At 37.5% G+C, this 17048-nt stretch overlaps 1 long non-coding RNA gene across 1 annotated transcript; it reads left to right on the forward strand.

Moving 5' to 3' along the window:
- The first annotated feature begins 2904 nt into the window (after positions 1-2904).
- Positions 2905-16836, forward strand: LOC116422492. Its single transcript, XR_004233177.1, has 3 exons — positions 2905-3116; positions 4451-4541; positions 16106-16836. It is a non-coding gene; the product is annotated as an uncharacterized LOC116422492 (long non-coding RNA).
- Positions 16837-17048: the final 212 nt, after the last annotated feature.

Consider the following 17048-nt stretch of genomic DNA (forward strand, 5'->3'; position numbering starts at 1 on the left):
TTTACCTTCTTGCTAAAGTATTTTGCAAACCTTAAGAGCTCTATATAAATACTATTATTGTTACTTAAACTTTTTATCCTTAATAATCATGATCAATCTTTTAGAAAGTTTATCAAATATTTATTTTTTAAAAATAGATGTGGTTTTTAAAAAATAACTTCCTCCTCACTGGAAATCTCAAAGCAAAGGATAGATGCTCAACCATCAGGTTATTTCAGAGGAGAATCTTTTCCAGATAAGGAAATGGCCAATGAGACCCCTTCTGACTCTGAAATGCTCTTATTCTGAAGCATTCTACTGGTGGGTGTTTATAGCTTATATTATTACAATTACAATATTATATATTGTATAATATACAATATTAGTATCATATAATACAATATATATGTCTGTATGTAGATATATATATATATATATATATATATAATTTATTGGTTATATGTGGATGTATACATCTATGTATATATTAAAAATTTACATTTACATTAAAATATATATATTTACATTGTGGGTATATACCCATCTATCCATCTGTACATAGACAGGGTGAACCCCAAATCTTCAGACAGTTTTAAGCTTTAATATCTAAAATTTCAAATAAGCTTTAATAGCTTAAAACTCTGAGGCACCCTGCATATATATACCTAATTTGCTCCTTGGCTCTTGCCTACATCTCTCTATCCTGTTCCAGGGAACTCCATTTCAGAGTGAGGAGTACTACAAGACATTCGATCTTCACTGAGTACACAGAAGAACAAAGAACTGGCCAGAGAAGGGGCTGGGGATTTGCCTTGGCTGAAGCATGTACTTTCCCTCATAGAACAAAGCAAATGATGAGGGGAAGGGCACGTCTCCATGGGACTCCTGGGATTTCAGGTGTGGGGTATCTTGAAGGAGCAAAGTCATATGGGATGAACAGCTGATCAACAGATGGTTTCTGCTAATTGTATCCCACTGTTTCCGCTCCGCTCCTTTTCCTTGGTGGCTGGAAGGTTTCCTGTTCCTGTTGTCAGTCAGTCTGTCTTGTTCTGAAGATTTATGTGGTGAATTTTGCTAGTCTCACGTGGATGCTAGTCTCAGGCGCAGATCTTGCTCTCTGTTCTACAAACAGGGAAGAATGTTTTCTTCTGCAAGGGTCAGAGTCTCCCCATGTCAGAAGCCTGATTTTTACCACACACGAGTTACTAACCGTAGCTCCCAATTCAGTATCATTTCAAGGTAGCTGGAAATGTTGGGAGGTAGGTATTATGAGGACCAACATCCCTTATTCATAGATGAGGAAACTGAGTCTGGAAAGGTCTTAGATACCTTTGAGTCCACCTGTTTCATTATACAAATGATGGAACTGAGGTACAGAGCTGTCAAGTGTGAGCTAAGGGCATACAAGTAGAAATAGGAGAGGTCTGGTTTGAATTTGGATCTTCTGCCTACAGAGTCATTGGTACCCTTCCCACCGAACCACACTACCTCCCAGAAGGTTGGTAGAAAGCTTTCCTTGGGTCACTGACATTAATGTTAGCACGCACATTTTTGAGTTTCCATGTGCAAAAGGACAGTTGCTCTCCCTGCTGGCTTAAAGGTAGGATTTTGAAAGTTATTATTGTGCTGCTAAGAGAATTTTATAACCGAAGAGAATCCCATCATGGGTCCAAGTCTGTCCCTGGAAGACAAAGAGATACACTAAAACTGACAAACCACCTGTGTCTGCTCCAACTTGTCCCTAGAGTCTTCAACTTAGCTCTACACGACTGTCAATGGACTGAACAATCATCATAATATTATGAACATTTTTTTTTTAGCCCAGAGAGATCTATTAAACTAAGAATTCATTTCTCATGCTCCATTGAAAAAAATTTCCTTATAAAATGAGTCATATATTAACAGTAATGACCAGCATTAGATATAATAAAAGCAGTGATATTTAAGTTGATCAGAGACAGATGTTTAACATATTTTACCTAGGAATTATAGGCAAGGTTTAATTACCAAATCGATCAGATGGTTTTTTAAGCATTGGACAGATGGTATCAAGGGGAAGAACAATATTTCAGACTCCTCAAAGAGTGCGTTTTTTCCTTACCTTCTTCATGTAGACCCTCCCCCTTTTTCAATAAGATGGAACTCAGGTGCCATATTTTTTTTTTGGAAACCTTTCCTTATCTTCCTTCTAAAACTACTATATTTTTCCCCCTGAGGCAATTGGGGGTCAAGTGACTTGCCCAGGACCACACAGCTAGGAAGTTTTAAGTGTCTGAGGCCAAATTTGAACTCAGGTCCTCCTGACTTCAGGGCTGGTACTTTATCCATTGCACCACCCAGCTGCCCCAACTACTATACTTTTAAAAATCACTTTTATTTAAAAATTTGAGTTCCAAAGTCTTTCCCTTCCTCCCTTCCCCTCTTCCTAAGATGGTAACTTAATCAGATATAGCTTCTACATTTGCAATTATTTAAAAAATTTCCATATTACTCATTTGGTATAAAAAGGTCATTGTGCATTTTGTACAAAAAGATTCAAATAAAAGGAAAAGATGAATGAAATAAAGTAAAAATGGCAAGCTTCAATATGTATTCAATCAATGTCAGTTCTTTCTTTGCAGGCAAATAGTATGCTTCATCATTAGTCCTTTGGGATTGTCTTGGATCATTATATTGCTGAGAATCAAAGCTACCATATATTTAACTACTTTGTATAGATTTCTATTTATTGACTTTATTGGTGCTCTAAAGACATATATGTGCCTAATGTCTTTCCCATTAGATTAGATTGTGTAACTGGACTATATTTCATTCTTTATATCTTTATCACCCAGTGCCTGGAGCAGCATAAGGGCTCAGTAGATGCTTGTTTATTGGCTGATTGATTACTTTAAGAGATTTCAGGTGGGGAAGGGAAAGGGGAAGGAGAAGGAAGTAAGAGAATAGGAAGGAGAATGGGCATTATAAGGCTGAGGCTTGATGCTTGAAGAAACTTCTTAACAGAGTTATCAGAATGTGTACAGTTTATTTGGTAAAGATTATAGTTTGAAGAATTGAACAACACCAGAACATTCACAATTGGGAGGTCAAGAAAGGCTTCCTCTGAGTGGGAACTGAAGTTGGATTTCAAAGCAGAGGTAAGGAGAGAGTTACTTCCAGACTCGGGTGTGTGTGTAACATTTTGTGTGTATGAGAGAGAGAGAGACAGACAGAGACACAGAGAGAGACACACACAGACAGAGAGACACACAGAGAGACACAGAGATAGAGACACAGAGAGACAGAGATAGAGACAATAGACAGACTCACACTCAGAGATACATCAAGAGACAGAAAGACACACAGAAGCAGAAAAATAGAGACACAAAGAGACAGACACACATAGACACACACACACAGAAACAGGGACAGACAGACAGACAGAGATACCAGAAATACAGAAAGACACACAGAGACACAGGGAGACATACAGAGAGAAACACCCAGAGAGAAACAGAGGCAAAGAGAAGAAAAACATGGAGATAGAAGAAGGAATACTAAATTTAGAGAATGACAAGTGTATGAAGGGGAATAAATAACATGTACTCATTCTAGACAAGTTGCCCAGAACCAGACTTTAAATGCAAAGCTATGGCATCTGTATTTTGTCCTAGAGCTAATAGGGAATTGGTGAAATTCTCCAGTAAAGCAGTGATCTGGTCTTTAAGAAGATTTTTTTTTGGCTTCTGGGTGAATTGGAAAGGGGAAGTAGAAAGTCCAATGAGCAGGACTTACAGATCTACCAGGGGACTGGCCAATGGCTAATGGAAAACTGGTCAATGAGTCTAGTTCTATGAGCATCAACAGAGTGCAGTTCTCCCTATAGAGAATGGTGGGGCACCTGATTCTAGGGAAGTCATGAGGATGTGGAATGGAAGTTCTTTGGAGAGACTTTGTAGCATTCGCAGACAGCCATTACTGGAACTTTTATGGTTCTGTTAACCGTGTGGTGAACAACTTCTTTAGTTGCGCCATGTAGCAAAAAATGAAGATGCCTTCACAAGAAGCATGAGTGAGCTTCATCCTTTCTTGCTTCATTTAGCTTCATCTCTCAGTTTGGTCTTATTCATTCTTCAGACTTTGTCCCGGATAATAATGGCAGCTGGCAAAATAGAAAGTCTTAAGAAAGCAGAGGCAAACTCCAATAGAAATAGAGGCCACTAAACAGTATATAAAGATCCCTGTGAGTGACATGTGACTTAAAAAAAACAAAATAAGATATCAACATTGTGTTCTATTGTATTTTTATTGTGTTAAATGTTTTCCAGTTATATTTTAATCTGTTTCTAGCTGCACCGGGAATATTGTGGGCCGTGTGTTTGACATCCCTGTTATAAGGCAAAAAATCTTGGATTTTTTTTTTCTCCAAATTCAACATGTGCCCCATGAATACAGGCCCTGGTCTTTTGTTATATTTGTTCTTTCATTTTAGGTGAAGGAAATTAATCTAGAAGCAAATAGTGATCTTTGGGACCCAGTCCTGAACTAACTTAGAGGAATTGGTGCATTTGGATGTGAACATGGTAGGTTCCATTCTAAGTAGAAATTCTCTTCAGACACAAAAATAATGATTTCTGTTGTTATGTTTTGGAAGTAAATACATCTTTGTAAAAGCTGATTGACATTAATGTGTTGAAAGAAACTTGGATTTTAAATACTGTTTAGTAGCCTCCATTTCTATTGGAGTTAGCTGGGGGCTAATAGCAGAGTTGATGAATCCTGAATGAGGGCTTAAGTCAACAGCATTAAAAAGGGGATAATGTAATCCCACCGATGTATCCCTAGGTCTCTGAAGGGGTGATACTGTAGCCAACCTTGCTCTGAGAGGGTGAGACCAGAAGTATACTTGCTAGGTACAGAATTTCAGAACTGGTAGGAAATTCAATAGTCATTGAGGACTATTATAATAAAGTATAGGCAAGAGATGATAAAGTTCTGATCTACTGCAGTAGCTGTGTGAATGGAGAAAAGGGATTGGATCCAAGAAATTTTGTGGACATAGAATTTGCAACTGATTGGAGGTGGAAGTGAGGGAGAAGCAAATGCTTCTGTGAATGATGCTGTGCTTGAAAAACGACTGACTGAACGGAGGGTGATGCTCTTGGCAGTCCTCGGAAAGTTTAGGGGAGAGAAGGTTTATGAATACCTTTTGGAGACTGCGCCAATTGATCCTGGCTTTCCCTATCAACCTCTGGGGTTCCTTAGGTAACTTTTAATGAATGGTAAATTCATTTAGCCAGCTCTTAAAAGAATGTGCATTCTGTAATTTGGCCCTGTCCACTGTTACAAGAGCTTTGGGAACCAATCCATGAATTTAATGAAATACTTAAAATAATATCCCAGGAGGCTTTAATCTTGATAATTACATATGCACGGTTATACCTCAGATGTATTAAGTGATTGTAAAGTGAAATATTTGCCCAGAATTTTGATTCTTGTACTTAAAAGAAGTCATTGCAATGATTGGTTCTAAATCATACTTTCCAGTCTCAGATGACCTGATGGGAGAGAAATCTAATCTAGAAAGACGAAAAGTTCCAATGTTCTATTGAATCTTTCTCTGTTCTGATAAAAAAGAAAACCAACAGCAAACTAATTAATTTCCTGTTTTAGCGAAAGGGCTTGATGGAGATTTATTTTCAAGGCATTGACCAATCTATCGTTAATTCCTCCCAGCTCTCCCCTGAGAGTGTCTATCGGAGTCCAATTCCACTAAGTATATTATTTCAGTACTTGGATGAGAGAAGATATTAAAAATCTGTTGGGGAATGTCTTTGTTTTTTACATCGCTATCATTTACAAATATATCCCTTGCTCCTTCCCTATTTAGTAAGCCATTCCTTGTAACAAAGAATAAATGAGACTTTATTTTTTTAAAAAAAGCACTTAAGCAAATCTAATGAATACATTAATTAAATCTGATTATATATACAATGTTCTGCATCCTATTCCCTTACCTTTTCAAATTAAGGAGAGAGGTGCCTTTTCATATCTCATTTTTAGGGCAAGCTTATTATGTAGGAGTCACTTTTTTCTTTTTTTCTTCCTTTCTTTCCTTCCCCTTGCTTCCTTTTTCTTCCTTTCTTTTATTTTTTTTATTTCTTTTCTCCTTTACTTCCTTTTCTTTGTTCTTCCCTTCTTCTTTCTTCTCATTTTGCCTAGCTCTCTCCTCCTTTCTTTTCCTCTTCCCTCCTCTCTCCTTTTCTCTCTTCTCCACTCCTGCCTATATTTTGTGACATATTCCACATTTCTTTCCTTTACTCTTGTTTTGTTCTAGCCCAACTGGCTCATTTGCTGCACTTCAAATCCATCTCCCACTTCCTTGCCTTTGCACAGGTAGTTCCCTATGCCAGTTGTGCACTGTCTTGCTCACCTTTGCTTCTTTCCGGATTCAGTTCAGATGCCACTTTCTCTATGAAGTTTCTTGATCTAGCTGATGAGTGTTCTCCCTGCCTCAAATTTTATATTGTAATTATTTAAATTGTAATTTATTTATAATTATATAATGTATTTTTTTAAAATAAATAATTAATTGTTGTAATGATCTTATATGCAATTTATTAATTTGTAATTTATATTGTAAATATTACAATAACAATTGTAATAATTATAATTATTATAATTGTAATTATTATATAATTGGTATCCATGTTGCATTCACCCAGTTTAGGTGGAGCTTCCCCTCAGTCTTTCTAGCACATCCTACTCTATTGTCAGTTATCCTTGAGTTCAGTGTCAGTTTTAAATTGTTGTCTTTATATCTCCAGTGCCCAGCAGAGTATCTGTAGATAGTAGATACTCCCACCTCTCCCAAATGATTCCAAAGTTCTGCAGAGACTCCTTGAGAATGTCCTTCCACCCTTTCTTCTGACCTCCATGTGAGGTCAGAGAGAGAGAGAGAGAAAGTTAAATTCTTCATTAAATAGTCTTTTGGGAAAACCTATGCTTGGCCCCAGTGGGGCTGGTCCATTGGAGTTGTGCTCTCTGCAATAGAGTTTGAGTACTTGCGAGTTCAGCTTGAGAGAGGATCTCCACATCTGGTATGTTGTCTTGCCAGGTGAACTTCAGAATTTTTCTAAGACATTTCAAACAGAAGTGGCTCAATGTTCTGGTTTGGTATTGGTAGGCTGACCAGGTTTCATGGACACACAACAATGAGATCAGTACAACAGACCTACAGACCCTTCAATCTAATACCTCTTCTCTCTCATGCTTTCCTTCAGTCTCCCAAACAATGAGCTAGCTCTGGCTATGGGTCAGAGCTTTATCTATGAGTATCTCCGTGGAAGTATACTGCCAAGGTTAGTGAACTTATCCACAGCATTCAACATTTCTCCATAATTGATGATTCTACATAGAGATGGTATGGTGCAGGTTGGTGGAGAACCCATGTTGTCAATTATCAATATTAGTACAGATGGCAGAGAATCAATCCAAACTGTGCTGTATCTTAGCCTCAGTAATGAATGCATAATTGTCTGTGAACAAAAAATTGCTCATCAGTTCTCTTCCACTTTAATTTTGGCTTGGAGACTTTTCAATTTAATTTATTTATTCCGAGAAGACTAGTACCTCTGATCTGAGCTTTCCAGGGCTGCTTTTTTGCCATCCACCTGATCCTCCCAATTATCACCTGTGACTCCAAAAAGCTGTAGCATGTGCAACAGACATCATGTCATCCACTGCATCCTGTCAGTCAATCACCTTGACTTTTGTCTTGTCATTGAATTCCAATGACTCTGGAAGAGCGTGTGAGAACAATGACTTCATGCAAGTATCCTCATTTAAACCCAATTAATGCATGAGTCAAAAGACTTCACCCATAAAGTTAGACCATTCTTATCTACCTCGAAGTCCTATGGCTACAGGCAAGTGATAAAGTAGGTGTGGATACACTGGGAGCTATAGTCAGAATCCTGCCCATAGGTGACCCTGGCCATAGGATTTTTTCTCATCAGATTGAAGCAGCAGTGGGATTAGGCAGCCTCCTATTAATATCTTAATAGTACTTTAAAAGGACCTGATTATTCACTTCCTGACATGAGAAAGGGGCTTGTAAAGATTCCCCAACAATTGTCAACTTTCACCTAACCTAACCCTGGCCTCTTAACTTAGCAGATGGGGTTCCTACATTCTGGTTCAAACACTGTTTTGCAGAGATGATTCTACTCTCCATTGGTTCATGAAATGCGTGTACAATGATGGATAAAAGGAAATCCAGTGTACTTGAAAGATGTACAGCTCTTGAGGAAGCTCAGCAAATATGAACAAAGAGCGAACCTCAGAGAAATAAAGCTAACAAATGAAGACCAGATTACTGAAGATAGAAGCATTGGGAATACCAAGAAAGATCAACATGGTCTTTGCCCTCAAGGATCCCACATTCTAATAGGAGGGACAAAAAATGCAAGTAATCAGATTCATTCAAGACATATCCAGAATAGATGAAAGATAGTTACACAATGAGCTAAGGCAGGGAGCCCAATTTTTCTTTCTTTTCTTTCTTTCTTTCTTTCTCTCTCTCTCTCTCTCTCTCTCTCTCTCTCTCTCTCCTCTCTCTCTCTCTCCCCTCCCTCCCTCTCCTCCCCCTCTCTCTCCCCTCCTCTCCCCCCGCCTCTCTCTCCCTCTCTCCCTCCTGGCAGAGCTTGTACTATATCACAAAAACTTCCTTTAAGCTTGGAGGTGGATTGTCAGTTCTGACAAAGAAAAACCAATATAGATACTGAAATTCAGAGCAGATGAATTAAAAACTATTCACTTTTTCTGTTGATTCTAGGCTCCCTCAATTCTGTCTTCCCAAACTGTATAAGTACTAAAGACCTAAGGTAACTCAGTCTGCAAACCAAATGGTCATGATGACTTCAATATGAGTCCATCTCTACATGATGTTGTGGAATCTGGGGTGAAAGAAGTTTCATTGGGAAAGAAAAACATGCAAAACCAGATGTGTGTGTGTGTGTGTGTGTGTGTTTAAAGAAATAGTTGGAATACTAGATGATGACCAGTCCTGATGGATCAGTCCATCCTCAGCAACGAGATCAACCAAATCATTTCTAATGGAGCAGTAATGAACTGAACTAGCTATACCCAGAAAAAGAACTCTGGGAGATGACAAAAAACCATTAATTGAATTCCCAATCCCTTATTTACCCACCTGCATTTTGATTTCCTTACAAGCTAATTGTACAATATTTCAATCTGATTCTTTTGTCAGCAAAATGACGTTTTGGTCATGTAACTTATTTTATCTAAGTTATATTTTAATATATTTAACATCTACTGGTCATTGCCATTTAGGGGAGGGGTGGGGGGGTAAGAGGTGAAAAAAATTGGAACAGAGGTTTGGCAATTTTAATGCTGTAAAGTTCCCATTTATATATCCTGAAATTAAAACTATTAAATAAAAAAAAAAAAAAAAAAAAAAAAAGGAAAAAAAAAAAAGAAATAGTTGGGCATAGTTGGATATATTAGAAGTGTTTAGGCAATCTGCCATTTTCTGATGTCATCAACTGCAGACTATTATCACAAAGAGCTCTAAGATGACAAAATCACTCAGCAGTTCCTGACTCAAACTCATCACCACAGTTTATAATTCTTCATCCTAGCTTTCCAAATCCAATTCCAATCAATATCCAATTTTCTTCTCCTTACACTCTGTTGGGTACTGAAGGCACTGTGTCTCCATGCAGTTCTCATTTTGTCCAACTTCCCGTGTTTCTTAGGATCACAGGTTATAGAAAGTCTAGCTTAATTCCACATGACAAACCATAATCGAGACCCTCTCCAAACTCATGATTGAGTAAGTTGTTGTGACATTAGAGTTGTCAAAGCTTATTTCATAGTTCTTTCTTTCATGTCCTGAGAATAGAAAAAACTCTTCATATGACCAGTTCTCCACTGAGAAGACCCCCAATGTTAATGAATCATTGATATTTTCATTGTGGATGATTTTTTCCCCATTGGTGCAGATCACCATTAATCTATGTTTTTCATTGTTATTCACATCCAAATCATTCCATAAATTTGCTATGATGAGGCCATCCAAGATATTAGTAGCCTTCATTTGTCATCTTGACAATGGAGTATATGTGCTATATATCAGTTATATTTCATCCATGTCATATGACCAGTCTATATTCTTTTTTTATTTTTACATTTTTTGATGACTTTGTTTCAGTACTCCTTCATGTTTCTTGGTTTGTTGTATCTAACGGCCTGCTCATATCTACTATGGACCTCCCCTTTGCCCTTTAGATGACATCCATTTTTAATTTTTTTCAGAGAATATAATAATCCATGACTGAATCTATTCAACAACATTTGCTCTTGAAGACAATGCTAACAGGCCACCAGATCTGGCAGCTTTTACCATGAAGTAAACGCCCTTATTAGGAGTCTTAGCAACAAGGTCTGCTTTCCAAAGACCAGCTTAGCCGAGTATAGCAAGGCTCATGACCAGCAGGCTGGGCATTTGGTGATGAATGCTTTGGCCATGGCAACCCAGGAAACAAAAGAAAATACAGAATCGCTAGGTACCGCAGTCAATGAGGAAAATCAACATTTGCTTTGTGTGAACTTTTCTAGGAGAAACCTCAAACCAACTTTTGTGTATCTTTCAGGAGCTACAACTCATTGATTCCTCTTTACCAAAAAAGTTCATTCTCTCACTGGAGCTTAGGAAATTAATTAAAAAAATATGGTTAAAGATTGACTCAAACCTTAAGAGAAAACATTCCTTAAGGCTTTGGCAGGAGCCAGATTTAGAATGCATCTGGAGAGATGGGTTTTTCAAGCCATCAGGACAGCAGATGATGTTTAGTTCTTGTGACATTGGAGTTGTCAAAGCTTGTTTCATAGTTCTTTCTTTCATGTCCTGAGAATAGAAAAACCTCTTCATATGACCAATTCCTCCCCACCCCATCCTCCATATATACACACAATCCCAAATCCCATTAAATAACTCTGTGGCTTTGCCTGTTTTGTGGTAAGTATTGTTATACTTGCCAGCTGGGGCGGCGCACCCTAAGCTCTCCAGAATCTTCACTTCTGACCAGAAGATGTTTCTATCAGACAGATTTAGGTGGGCCTTCTCTCTTGAGCATCATTTAACTGAATTTGGTGGGTTCCCTGTGCTTTGGCTTTTGGTCTTTACCTTGAAAGCCACAAAGACCAGAACTTCCAGAGTTCCCCATAGCTCATGTTGCCACAGACAACTAAAACATCCCCATCTTTTCAGTATGTCCCATTTTGCCACTGACTTTCAGAAAGCATTGCTTGGAATATGAGGAATGGGAAATGCAAGAAAACTAGCACTTGAAAAAGGGTATCCTTGGCTATTGGGAGCAGGGAGGTGCAAAGGATCAGAGGACCTTAAATCCAACCCTCTCATTTTATAGATCATCTTACAGACCTAGAATTGGAAGGGACCCCAATGATTATGGTCCAAGATCCCCCTTTTTTTTAAATCCTAGGATCACAGATCTAGTATTAGAAGCAACCTCAAAAGTCATATCTAGTCCAGTGATGAGAACATGAGGAAAATGAGTTTCATGGAGGTTAAATATCTTTCCCCAAGTCATCATCGGTGTCAGACGTGGGATTTAGACCCCAAACTTCTGATTTTTAGAATTAGGGATCTTTTCATCACATCAAGAGGTCTGTATATTTCTTAAAGTTTTTTTTTTCCCCCTCAAGAACCCTGCTTTCCCGGGACACTTAATTCTCCAATGTGCTTACTCCCTCTCCTTCATCTCCCTCCCACCCTACACTTTCTCAGAAAGTTTCACACAGATCTGGTTGTTTCTTGGTCATTTGCTTTAGGCAAGTTGCCAGTTGGCTGCTCCTGCTGCTACAGAAAACAAATCTCTCCACCATTTCTCATGTGTCACTCACCCAACAAATAAACTACTGTCTTGGGCTTACACCGATTCATGCAAATGACCCTGTCTTCCTCTCAAGATTAAATGCTCTTTGGAGGCAGGGTTTTTAAAGATGAAATATGACTGGTTGGCTGCATTGTGGTCTTTGGAATGGGCAAAGGGTATTTTTAGTGGCTGTTTCTTTGCTAATTAGCAGGGCTTCTATTCCCTGTTGCCTCTTGTTCCTTTAGGCCCTTTGTGGGTAGATGGGGATGGCTCTTGAATTTAAAGTATGTGGCTTGGGAATGTTATTACATTTGCTTAAAGCTCTTCAGTTCTCAGGGATTTTAGAGTAAGTCACGGGGTCCTATTGACTTTATACATGGAGAGGTAAAATGAGACGTCATGGCCTAGTGGAAAGAGGGGCCTAGGAAGCCCTGGGTTCTACAGGTATGCTTATGACACATATTAGCTGTGATCTCTGACATTTTCTGAGACAAACTTATTAAACATCCACCAGTATATCACAGTATTTCATATCCCAGAAGACTTGGAATCTTTGCACAGGTTAATCCCCTGTGCCTAGAATTTAATCCTCTCTCTATTCCTCACAAACTAGCTTTCTTTCAAAGCTCAATTCCAATCACCTTCTGTATAAAAAGCCCACCTTTATTCCTCTAGGCTCTTTTTGTTCTGGATCCCCCTAGCAATTGTTGCTTATTAACTATTTTGTGATTGGGCTGCAATCCCTCTTCCTTCCCTGGAAACCATCCCACCAATGTAAGCTCCTCCAGGGCAGGGCTTTGGGACATGGGGCTTGGTGTCCTCAGTCTTTAGCAAATACTAGGCCCTTGGTAAATTCTGGTTGATTGTTGAATGAATTCATATATGTTTGGTGGGGGGTGAAAAGTGAAGCTCTCCCCTTTATAGGGTATTAATATATACAGTATTACATACTGTATATATTACATGTGGTATATATTATATACTGTATAATATATATATAGAAATAAATACAATAATATATAATGCAGAAGTATTATTAGCATCTTTATTTTATAGAAAAGATGGTGAGCATCTGAAAAACTAAATGGCTTGTTTGGAGTCACAAAGCTGGATGTTAATTATCCCAATCCAGATTCATGCTCAGATCCAGCCACACTGTCTTTAATGTCAGGCACTGTGGTTTAGAACGCTGTATTCCATCTTCATCTGCTTTCGTTTTTTTATTATAGCTTTTTATTTACAAGATATATGTATGAGTAATTTTTCAGCATTGACAATTGCAAGACCTCTTGTTCCAACTTTTCCCTTCCTTTCCCCCACCCCTTCTCCCAGATGGCAGGTTGACCAATACATGTTAAATTTCATCTGCTTTCTTACCAGAACATTAATTATTTCCAAAGATCAACTCCTGTTGTGTCCCAAACTGGGACTATCAAGATGTTAATCCAGATGACCTGGAAGTCTCTCATTTCCTTATTTGGACATGGACATCCTATTTGAGTGGAAGCTCAATTCTTCTCTCTTGAATTAGGAATAAACCAGGCTCCTTCTTTCCTTCATTCTGACCTAAAACAAGCAATTTCACTTTGAAAAATCAAGATGGCAGAACTGCATGAGTCGGGAATGTTGTTCATCAAATACCCTCTATATCCAAATTAATTAACTGCAATTTTGTCTCAGTTGAGAGAACAGGGAGCTTTCATTCCTGGTCAGGAAGAATTTATTCATTTCTGCTTTTATTTAAGCAGTGTGCTGACTCATCGCTAGCCTATCTGAAATAATTTCTGAGTCTGGCCCTTCCCACAGGTACTGCATAATGTAGAAGTCCAGCTCAGCAGACTTCGTATTTATAGCATGTTTTGAGATCCTAAAGGGGGAAAGATCTCTTGAAATGCAAGAAAACTAGAAGCTTAGTAGTCTTTAAATTTCTAAGAAGTCTTTAAACAAATTTTGCTGAGTAATTAGGTTGGGTTAATATGGTCCCATGTGGTTGACATGTGACTTTACTAGTTTACAAAGATACTGCTCCACTCCAGAGACATTCCAACTTATTTTTTTGGATTACCCCAGGGCCATGTCTCTCCACACCACAAGTGTTTACATTCTCAAAAAAGAAACGTGGAGGGATATTTTTGAACTGCTTAGGACAGGAGTATTTGAACTATGTGATCCATCAGTTTGGCTCTTCTTTGGAGCTGTAGACATATCTACCATATCTTTGGTACAGCCTGTCTTTCTTGAGATGAGATTCTTGGGAAGACCATGAAAAAGAACCCATTCTGATTATTTTAATTTGCTTACCAAGGCAATTTGGTGTTCAAAACAAAATGAAGAATTCATGCCTAAAATATAATACTGAACTATTGTTTATTTATGTGTTTATCTTTCTTGATATCCAAGAAGTTTGATGACAAAAAACTGGATCTCATACACACAAATAAAAATAATTTGCACATAGATTAGAGAATAACTAAATTAAACTAAAACATAGATTAGAGAATAATTAAACATTAGAGATAACTAAATGATTCACCACTTAAAAATGCAATGGGATGCTTTCAACAGTAAGAAATAATGATGGGAAGGAATTTAGAGAAATGATAGAAGACTGGTATGGACTGATACAGACTCAGGAAAAATGAAAACAACCTGAATAGAAACTATAGTATGGATAATTTGTAATGACCAATCTTCATTCCAGAAGACTGACAAGGAAGCCCATTTCCTTCTTGGTAGAAGGATGGGGAAGTATGTCTATGGAATATAACTTTCTTAAGAGTAGAGATTTTCACCTTTTTATTTTTTTGGCCTTTATATAACCAGTGCTTACTATAATGCCTCATCCATAAGCTGATGATTAAGAAATGTTTCTTATTAAAGGTTTTCATTGTCAAAACACACACAAGAATAATTTTTCAACACTGACCCTTGCAAAACTTTATGTTCCAGATTTTCCCCTCCTTCCCCCCACCCTGTCCCCTAAGTGGCAAGTAATCCAATATATGTTAAACATGGTAAAATATGTTAAATTCAATATATGTATACATATTTATACAGTTATTTTGCTGCACAAGAAGAATCAGATCAAAAAGGAAAAAAATGAGAAAGAAAACAAAATGCAAGCAAACAACAAAAGGAGTGAAAATGGTATGTCATAATGCCACACTCCTTTCTCTGGATGCAGATAGCTCTCTTCATCCCAAGACCATTGGAACTGTCCTGAATTATCTCATTGTTGAGAAGAGCCATGTCCATCAGAATTGATCTTCGTAGAATCTTGTTGTTGCCCTGTATAATGATCTCCTGCTTCTGCTCAAAGAAATGATTTTCAATTGACTGGAGAACAAGAATTAACGGCTTAACAGTATATTATTGAAATAGGTTTTGAGGTTTATGGGAGCAAACAAAAGTTAGAGTAAGGATCACGGATTAGAAGTTAGGAATCCTTACTCTTAACAGTAGGGATTGCTTTATTTTTTGCCTTTGTTTTCTCAGCAGTTATTCTAGTGATTGTCATATAAATGATGCTTAATAACTTCTTGTTGATTTATTAAGTTATTGGAATACTGTGCATTTGTTGAGTTTTGCTTTGCTGTTTCTTGTTAAAGGAGATTCTGTGGGAGGGATATAATGAGAAGATAAACAGATGTCTGAGATGTAAAACACAAAACATTGGTGAGGCCTTTTTCTCTAAAAAATAAGAAATATTCAGTAAAATATGATTGACGTTTGACCAGTTTCCCCCCCTTAGATCTCAGTTCTTAAAGGCAAATACAATGAGACTTCTACATTTAGAAAAATGTACAAAAAACTCATTACATTCTATTTTCTCTCAGTATTCAAGTTTTTTTTTAGGAAGGCATTTTTTAGTCTCTTAACAATTGATTTCTTCATACTTTCCTATGTTTTCCATCTAATTTTAATCTAACACATTTTGGGTCATTTTCACTGAACATGTAACAGAATCAGAGATACCCCAAAGCATTTTTTTTTTTTTTTTGGAATGTGGAAACTTTTTAAATGCCAAATAATCATCACGGATACATCCTCTTGCTCCCATATGATAGCAGTTGTAGCATTAATGTAGTGGAAGTGGGGGTTAGGTCAAAGTAGAGCATGTTGAACTTCAAATAGACTCTTGGGAAATAACAGGAAGTGGGTGCTGGGAAGACTGTCTTCCCTTCCACCACCTGTTGTAATATTTTTTTGTTGTTTATTTCAAGGAATCAGCAGTCATAATTCATGTAAAAGCACACAGCATTGACTTTGACTTGGCTGCAAAGACCTGAAAATCTACAGCATTACCCAGGCCAAACATAGAAATGATGAAGATTTTTTCACCCTTTTCACTGGAATAATGTACTTTGGCACCTCCTTCAAACCTAAAGGATAAACACATCTTAATGCAGCTCTTGGAAGAGGCTATAATACTAACCATACTTCCCCTTTGATCAAGCTGTTCATCTTCATGATTTATACCAAGCAAGATTAGCATGTCATATGAGCTTATGTACTGCACAGTGTGATAGAAAAGTGGGCAGTGGGAAACATCATCACTTAAACATACATGGGATTTGAAAACTTCTCCCTATCATATAAATGTAATCCTCAATTTAATATTAATTTGAAACACTGATGCTAAGAGACAGTACAGTTTGATTCTAAAGAAACTCAAGTTGAAAAATTACCCATGCAATGTTTTGTCAATAAAAAGCTATATAAAAAAAGAAAATATCAAAAAACCCCTCAAAGAATCTTCCTACATGCTCATAGCAATGAGGCTATTTCACGATTTTCTTAGAAACATCACTCTCTGAGAAAAATAATATTTTTACATAATCCCCAGATTTACCCATTTTATGCTTGTACCTCGTCATTTTACAAAAGGAATCCATAGCACCATAGAACTATAGATTTAGGGCTGGAAATATTTTTGTTCAGTTATTTTTCAGTCACATCCAATTGCCCAGAGTCACGCTTAGAAGTAGCTGAAGTTGGATTTGAACTTGGGTCTTTCTGGCTGGGTCCCAAGTCCTATCCACTTTGCCATTCATCTGCTTTTAGATAAGATAATGGAAATAGTAGATCTGATTAGCATGATTGTGAAAGTTCCTTTGGGCATGGTCAGCAGTATATATCTAGGAAGGAAGAAGGCAGAGGGTGGAG

Source organism: Sarcophilus harrisii, chromosome 1 (assembly GCF_902635505.1).
Source record: "Sarcophilus harrisii chromosome 1, mSarHar1.11, whole genome shotgun sequence".
NCBI classification, from domain to species: Eukaryota; Metazoa; Chordata; class Mammalia; order Dasyuromorphia; family Dasyuridae; genus Sarcophilus; species Sarcophilus harrisii.